We start from the raw sequence: 9632 nt of genomic DNA on the forward strand, positions 1-9632 counted from the left end.
AAATCTTTTAAATCAGCCGATAAAATTTTCAGATGATCGACAATAACAAGTATTAGCGGTATCAATAACAAGTATAGCGCTAGTCACGTCACATTTTTGGAGCCAATGAGACTTTTCAAAATTTTTGTGGTAAATAGTATATGCCTGACATAATTCAACAAAGATAATGAAACCAAATATCTTCCTTTTGCATCATAAGTTTTATTTGCTCCTGGAAGTTGTTTATTTAATATATTTAATTTTTCAAAGATATCGGCTAAATAACTCACAATTGCCTTGTTATCATCCGTTAAAGAATTTTTCATTTCAGGTTTGTCGCTTAAAAAATAACCAAGAGTATCAAATAGTTCCATAAATCTTTCCAAGCAGTTCCCTTTCGACAGCCTTCTTAAGTCAGTGTGAAGTACAAGTCTCATATAGTCTTCATTTTGTTCTTCATAAAATAACTTGAAAAGATGTTCACATTTGGCCCTAGCTTTAATAGCATTGATACACTTTATAACCGAATTTAGTACTTCATTTAGAACAGGCGAATTGTTTTTGCCTACCAGGTTTTCTCTATGAATAACACAATGCACAAGAAACATTTCTGGATTCTCATCTTTTATCAATTTTAAGCAATCCTTTTTCTTATTCCGTGCTTTATTTTATTTTTCAACTATCATATTAGGAGCACCATCTGCAGTACAAAGTGTATTATATTTTTTATTGGTATATTTTTTATATCTACGTAATTTTTTAGCTTACTATAAATATCTTTGGAGGGAGTGGTGCTTTCTAATGATTTACAGAACAATTCTTCGGCAAAATCCCCTTTATGAATATATCTTACACAAGTTACAAGTACGGCTTCACTGTCTCTCAAAGTTGGTTCATCCATTTGCAACGAAAATTTTCTTGTTCTCAGCAAGTTGTATTTCAATATCCTCACTCATTTAATCTTTCTTCTGCAAACAATATTGTTATTTAGTGGCATAACTTTAACGTCTTTGTCATTTTTTTAGAACAGTTATAAATGCTGATATTGATGATTTGATTAAATTCTCCCCTATAGTACGGCTTTTCCCAGATTAAGCGATGAGTAGTGAAATTTGATAAATAGCCTCAAGAGCACGATTAACAGTTGCTTTATGAGCAGTAAATAGACACTTTAATATTACTCTTTTTTCAAAAATTTTCCTTAAAGTGTGAAAATAATTCAAATCTGAATTAATACCAACATTATGTTTCGCCTTCAAATGTGCCTCAAGACGACCTAGTTTCATTGATTTGTTGGTCAGGCATTATTGGCATAAAAGGACAAAAGTTAACCGTTTAGAAGCCAAATTTTAAATATAGCTCCAAATACCAACGAACGTTTTTTTTTTTTTTTTTTTTTTCTTGCTTGTACCCCTCATTTCACTAAGGGCTGAAAGAAATAGATATAAGATCAATATAAACAAAACTGAAAGCAGCTACTGTTGCCATTCAAGGAAAGAATAATATACCGGTTGCCATTGCTACAGTAAAAATAAAATAAATTCGTTGGCTGAAATGTGCGAGAAACGTCTGGAAAGCATAATGTATCAGTTATTTAAACGCCTTTAAAAGCATTTAAATGTCCATGTCTACAGCGAGAATTCTTTATAAAATATTTAAAATGCATCGCAATTTAAAAGCTTTTTCAGGTATACATCACTTACATTTTTCTTTATTTTGGGGAATAAAATATGAAATTTCAAAAAATTTTGACTTCATGAAACATACTTAGAACGTCTTTTGTCTCGTTTGAATGTCCTTTGTCCCCTTAAACTCTGGACAAGTCCATTCTCGAATTGCCCCCTTGTGGGGCGTGGGCTCTACGTTGGGAAACACGGGTATAGACGGTTTTGAGCGAATCAATGGAGTTGATTACGCCCGAGTTTCTGCAATTCTCTGGTATTTTTATGTGAAAGCAGATTTCTGAGTATATGATCAATGCAGAGTTTATTCAATATCTGAATTTTTTAAGCAAAAATAGATCGATGTGCACACGGGCAAAGCCAGTGTGGTGCGCAATGCCGAGTTTGTGCAATTCTCTGATGTTTTCTAAGTGAAAATAGATCAATGTGTACATGGGCAAAGCCAATGTGGCCCAATGCCGAGTTTGTGCAATTCTGTGGTGTTTTTTAAGTCAAAATAGATCGATGTGTACATGGGCAAAACTAATGTGCGCAATGCCAAGTTTGTGCAATTCTGTGATTTTTTAAGTGAAAATAGATCGATGTGTACATGGGCAAAACCAATGTGCACAATGTCGAGGTTGTGCAATTCTGTGATGCTTTTTTAAGTGAAAATAGATCGATGTGCACATGGGCAAAACTAGTGTGGTGCGAAATGCCGAGTTTGAGCAATTCTCTGATTTTTCTTTAAGTGAAAATAGATGGATGAGCACATGGACACCGAGTTTGTGGAATTCTTTGATGTTTTTCGAGCGAATACTGATCGTTGTGAAACGAGAGAAAACGAGGTTGTGTGTGATGCCGAGCAGTAGTGTAACTTTATTTATGTCCAATGTTTAACATATCGTTTGTGTATTTTAAATTTGTATTATTGTGTTAATTGTAAATCATATTTGAGACACCTTTTTTTTTATTTAATTGTATTAAGTGTTTGGTTTTGATATGTTGATAATGCTTTCCGACTTACGATAAATATCGATAGTCCGACGATCTACTCAACAGTAGCAAAACTGTAAACTTTGACCTTTTAAGTAACGTTTACCTCATATTTTAATACGCAGTGTTTGGTATCGTAATTGCACTTGATAATATGAGCATTGATAATATGTGTGCGTGTGCGTATGTGAAGCATTGCTTAGTGTTCCAAGTTTGTAGTATTTATTTTCTTATATTACTTTTTTTCATTCTGAGAAATTAGATTTTTTTTATTTATTAATGCGTAGAATTCTAGTATGCCTACAGAGAATATGGCGTGATTTAGGAATTTTAGAAACTGATATGAAAGCTGTGTAATGATGTTCATATGCAATAAAAAATATTCTTCTTTTTTATTTATGTAAAGTTTAAAATTTTTAGAAAATATTGAAAATTGTCTAATTATTGGTATGTAAGGAATGATGTCGTTACGTAGCAAGAAGGTAATTTGTAAAAATGATAAAATTGAAATGTTCCGCAATATGAATTTAAATTTAAAAAAATCTTTTGTTATTTGTATAAATGCTTTAATAAAAATCTTTGAAAATATTGAAGCTGTACAAGTATTAGAGACTACGACGTTGTTTATCGTTTTAATAATTGGTAGAATTCGCTCACTGTATGGTAATTTTAAATATAAACAATTTCTTATACTTATTATCAGTAACGCCTAAGCTTAAATGTTATAAATGTAAATTTAAAGTAAAGAATTTAATATTAATTTACAGTAATAAACAATTTATTATTGTATTTTTAAGAGAAAATAGAAAGTACGCGTAGTATAAATATGTAATATGTGTAATAAGTAATATGTTTTTTTACCGTTACAGCGGTTATTTCTTCCGTGATCACAATACCATATACGGCCGTCCTCAGAATCGGCTCTTCCAGCGATCTTCATCTGTGATCCACATTTCTCATACTTCATTGAAGAAGCAAATAGCGAGGTTTCCTCCAAAAATTTAAAATAAATTTCCTCTGACCCTTGTAGCAATTTATAAATAAATCTTTGATTAGAAAAGCCAGGTTGGCCAAAATTAAAGTCTCAAAGGACAATTTTTTTTTTATTCCAATACCAATAATTCTTGGTACTTACCAATAACTACATTAATCTTTGAAAGGACATATCCGTTTCCTATGAAATCTAAGGAATTCGACGAGAGGAATAATAAAATTTTAAAATGGCGCGGTATTGCACAAATATGCAGTAAATAATCAGGGAGCTGCTTACAGCTCTTTTAATGCATAAATATTTTGTAACCAATCAGGGAGCTGATTACATCACGCCTAGAATTAAAATTATTTAAATAATCATACATAATAAAACATTTAAAAAATGCAAAATTAAATTGTATTTTAATATTTAACAGCCATAAATAATGTTTAAGACATTAGATTAAATTTATAGATATTAAAACCAATTACTTTTAAAGCAAGGTGACGTCATTGATTACATCATCCACAACATAAATTATACAAAATATTATAAACAATAAAAAAATTCAAATAAAATTGCAAAATTAAATTGATTTTTAATATTTAGAAGCCATAAATAAGTAATAAAATCTAAGTTTGTACAAATAAGAAAAATTTTGAATAATTGTGAATTAAAAATGAATTAATGCCCAGCTGTGAGACAATGTTTCTATTTAAGAAGAAATTAATCTGCAAGCACATCGTAGCGTGTTATAACCATAACATTGTAAAGGTTACAAGTGGAATTGTAAAAGGAATCCTAAGCATAATTCAGTGAGAAACTTTTTAGAAGAATTATTTGCTGATAGAATTGATTTCGGATAACATCTCAAAATATACGAAGAGTTTATCTATTAAGACACAATAACACGCCGAATAAATACTAATTCAGAAGTCAAACAACAAAAATCAGCGTTATATTCACAAAATTTTCACAGGACTAGTTTCGATGGTTTTACCGAACCATCATCTTCAGCTGCAAAACCGCAAATGAACAAGATAGGAAATAATGATTAGATAAGATAAGAAAGCCTGGACAAGAATAAACAAGTGGCGCCATCTGTTGGCGAAACCAGAACTAAAACATAATTTCTCTAAAAGCCGAAGGCAAATTTGGATTGGAATTAGGATCGTTAACTAGCACAGAAAGATTTTTATGAATGTGAAATACCTCTAGAAAATCCAGTTCTCCAATGGAAGATGTTTTTTGAATAATTTTGGCAGCAAAAAAATTGAAAGTGTGATTTTCGGACCAACAATGTTGAGCAACAGAAGACTTCTGTGTTTCCTTTTTTCTAACATATGCCTCATGTTCTTTGACGCGAAATTTTAAGGCTCTCTTAGTTTGACCAATGTAAATTAAACCACACTGGCAAGGAATCCTATAAATACCCCAGGAATTCATATCCGGAATGGGGTCCTTGAGTATAGAAGTTGGAATTTTATTGATGGGAGAATAAACAACCCGAAAGTTAAATTTCTGCAAAATATGTGCAACTTTATAGCTAATTGATGGAAAGAAGGGAATGACAACAGAATTTTTATAATCTAAAATAAGAGTGTGGCTTTTAGTGTGTTGAGATGACAATTTTTTAACTTCTTGATTAATAATGTTGGGTGAAAAGCCCCTGTCAATAGCTATTGCTTTTAAATAATTTAGTTCTTCATCAAGGGCTAGTTTGGAGGAGCAAACTTGAAGAGCACGGAAAACATAGGAATAAAATGAAGCTAACTTTTGTTTAGTCGGATGACATGATTTAAAGTGTGGTGGAAGGCAAACCGATGAAGGTTTACGGTAAACTGTAGTACTGAAGTTGGATGTGTTACGTGTGACCAGAATATCGAGAAACGGAAGAGAATTGCAAGTCTCAAGTTCAAAAGTGAACTGAATAGCAGGATCAATAGAATTCATTGTTGAAAGAACTTTATTTAAATCATCTTTATTACCTTCAAACAGGGTAAAAGTATCGTCTACGTAGCGGAACCATGCCGGGAAGTTTAAAGTTTCAAACAATTTTGATTCATAATAATGCATGTAGATATCAGCCAGGATGGGACTGAGGGGGCTTCCCATGGCTAATCCCTCAGTTTGCTTGTAATACTGGAAAACAAAATGTGTTTGTTTCAAACAGAGTTGAGTGAGAGAAATTAGCTCATCAATTTCGATGCAAGAGAAATGAAATTCGCGAAGTTTGGTTTCTAGACATCTTAATGCACCCTCCACTGGGACATTGGTGAATAATGATTTTACATCAAAAGAAACCATGAGTAAATTACTAGGAGAAATGTTTTTAACCTTTTTTACAAACTCTATTGAATTTTTTATGGTGTAAATGTTATTGTCTAATAGAGTGGAAAATCTAGAAACTAAATATTTAGCTAATGGATACGAGGCAGTACCTAAATTTGATACAATAAGGCGGAAAGGAATACCACTTTTATGAATTTTGGGAACAGCATATAATCTGGCACAATTCGCAACAGATGGGATAAGCGAATGTTTTAAGTTGCTTGAAATGATTTGCGAAGATTTGATCGCAGTTTTTATTTTGGATAAGTCCGAAGGTGAAGGATCTTTAGGGATCGGATTATATGGTCCTTCGTTTAAGAGTTTAGTGACACCATCGATGTAAGTGTTCTTATCCATGACGACTATCTGGCCACCTTTGTCGGCCTTTGAAATGATAATATCCGGGTTAGAATGAATTTCGCGCATTGTAGCTCTTTCTCTCGCAGTTAGATTTGGTTTCAAAGGTTTATTATTGAATTTCACATTATGAGCGATAAGATGCCTAATCATTTCTTTCTGTGAATCTGAAACTTTACTGAACTTGAAAGCTTTTTCGATAGGAGCCAAAATCTTTGGAATCGAGGGTTTACAGGTTTGTGAGAAGTTAAAATTATATTTTAGAATTCTCTCTTGTTCTTCTGAAAGACTAACATTAGAAATATGAACTACTGGCTTGATGTTTACAATGGGAAAATTTTTTGAGCTACTTGAACTGGAAGACTGTAAAAGAAGTTTTTCGAATTTAACTGCAAGGGTGTTTTTATGACGGATAACTGCATTCTCCGTTCTAGACCAAGACTTTTGTTGATACACCATAAAAAATTCAATAGAGTTTGTAAAAAAGGTTAAAAACATTTCTCCTAGTAATTTACTCATGGTTTCTTTTGATGTAAAATCATTATTCACCAATGTCCCAGTGGAGGGTGCATTAAGATGTCTAGAAACCAAACTTCGCGAATTTCATTTCTCTTGCATCGAAATTGATGAGCTAATTTCTCTCACTCAACTCTGTTTGAAACAAACACATTTTGTTTTCCAAAATAAATATTACAAGCAAACTGAGGGATTAGCCATGGGAAGCCCCCTCAGTCCCATCCTGGCTGATATCTACATGCATTATTATGAATCAAAATTGTTTGAAACTTTAAACTTCCCGGCATGGTTCCGCTACGTAGACGATACTTTTACCCTGTTTGAAGGTAATAAAGATGATTTAAATAAAGTTCTTTCAACAATGAATTCTATTGATCCTGCTATTCAGTTCACTTTTGAACTTGAGACTTGCAATTCTCTTCCGTTTCTCGATATTCTGGTCACACGTAACACATCCAACTTCAGTACTACAGTTTACCGTAAACCTTCATCGGTTTGCCTTCCACCACACTTTAAATCATGTCATCCGACTAAACAAAAGTTAGCTTCATTTTATTCCTATGTTTTCCGTGCTCTTCAAGTTTGCTCCTCCAAACTAGCCCTTGATGAAGAACTAAATTATTTAAAAGCAATAGCTATTGACAGGGGCTTTTCACCCAACATTATTAATCAAGCAGTTAAAAAATTGTCATCTCAACACACTAAAAGCCACACTCTTATTTTAGATTATAAAAATTCTGTTGTCATTCCCTTCTTTCCATCAATTAGCTATAAAGTTGCACATATTTTGCAGAAATTTAACTTTCGGGTTGTTTATTCTCCCATCAATAAAATTCCAACTTCTATACTCAAGGACCCCATTCCGGATATGAATTCCTGGGGTATTTATAGGATTCCTTGCCAGTGTGGTTTAATTTACATTGGTCAAACTAAGAGAGCCTTAAAATTTCGCGTCAAAGAACATGAGGCATATGTTAGAAAAAAGGAAACACAGAAGTCTTCTGTTGCTCAACATTGTTGGTCCGAAAATCACACTTTCAATTTTTCTGCTGCCAAAATTATTCAAAAAACATCTTCCATTGGAGAACTGGATTTTCTAGAGGCATTTCACATTCATAAAAATCTTTCTGTTCTAGTTAACGATCCTAATTCCAATCCAAATTTGCCTTCGGCTTTTAGAGAAATTATGTTTTAGTTCTGGTTTCGCCAACAGATGGCGCCACTTGCTTATTCTTGTCCAGACTTTCTTATCTTATCTAATCATTATTTCCTATCTTGTTCATTTGCGGTTTTGCAGCTGAAGATGATGGTTCGGTAAAACCATCGAAACTAGTCCTGTGAAAATTTTGTGAATATAACGCTGATTTTTGTTGTTTGACTTCTGAATTAGTATTTATTCGGCGTGTTATTGTGTCTTAATTACAGAAGCCCCAAACAGGCTTACATTTTGCTTTCTTTTTTGCACGTGGTGTGGCCGCCATTTTGTGATTGTAGGAGTTTCGGTGAGTACATTTTTGCAACTTTCAAGTTATGTTTATGTTTTGTACATTTGGATATTGTGCTTTGCTTGTCTGACTTCATGCATTTTTCTTACAAACGTTTTGTTTTCTATTCATTTCAGTGAGGGATTTTTCTGCTGTATTGTGTGTACTTTATTATTTAAGTTAATTTAATTATGTTTATGCTATTAGTTTATGCTCAGTTAATTTAGTTTGATTTTCTGCATTGTTTATCATGCCTTCATCCGTTAATCGTTTCACTAAATTACGCCTGAAACGGCAAAAATTCCTGAATCATCTTGACTTTTTACTTAAATGTAAATGTAAAAAATTGATCCCCAATTTTATTCAAATCAAATCTAATCAAAAACCTTCGAGTCGCGTTTCAAGAATTCTGTTAAATTGCAAGCTTGCCTTACTCCGGTCCGTGATTAGGGATACACGTCAACAATTGTCCAAAATTGAATATGAACTCTATAAGCTTCATCTGGAACTCCCTAAATCCTATCCAAAATTCACTGCCCTTGAACAAAAGTCTTCGTCTAGAACGGAGAATGCAGTTATCCGTCATAAAAACACCCTTGCAGTTAAATTCGAAAAACTTCTTTTACAGTCTTCCAGTTCAAGTAGCTCAAAAAATCTTCCCATTGTAAACATCAAGCCAGTAGTTCATATTTCTAATGTTAGTCTTTCAGAAGAACAAGAGAGAATTCTAAAATATAATTTTAACTTCTCACAAACCTGTAAACCCTCGATTCCAAAGATTTTGGCTCCTATCGAAAAAGCTTTCAAGTTCAGTAAAGTTTCAGATTCACAGAAAGAAATGATTAGGCATCTTATCGCTCATAATGTGAAATTCAATAATAAACCTTTGAAACCAAATCTAACTGCGAGAGAAAGAGCTACAATGCGCGAAATTCATTCTAACCCGGATATTATCATTTCAAAGGCCGACAAAGGTGGCCAGATAGTCGTCATGGATAAGAACACTTACATCGATGGTGTCACTAAACTCTTAAACGAAGGACCATATAATCCGATCCCTAAAGATCCTTCACCTTCGGACTTATCCAAAATAAAAACTGCGATCAAATCTTCGCAAATCATTTCAAGCAACTTAAAACATTCGCTTATCCCATCTGTTGCGAATTGTGCCAGATTATACGCTCTTCCCAAAATTCATAAAAGTGGTATTCCTTTCCGCCCTATTGTATCAAATTTAGGTACTGCCTCGTAACCATTAGCTAAATATTTAGTTTCTAGATTTTCCACTCTATTAGACAATAACATTTACACCATAAAAAATTCAATAGAGTTTGT

This window comes from Stegodyphus dumicola, chromosome 3, assembly GCF_044657685.1.
Source record: "Stegodyphus dumicola isolate Sdum_Otavi_A_Nest chromosome 3, ASM4465768v1".
NCBI classification, from domain to species: domain Eukaryota; kingdom Metazoa; phylum Arthropoda; class Arachnida; order Araneae; family Eresidae; genus Stegodyphus; species Stegodyphus dumicola.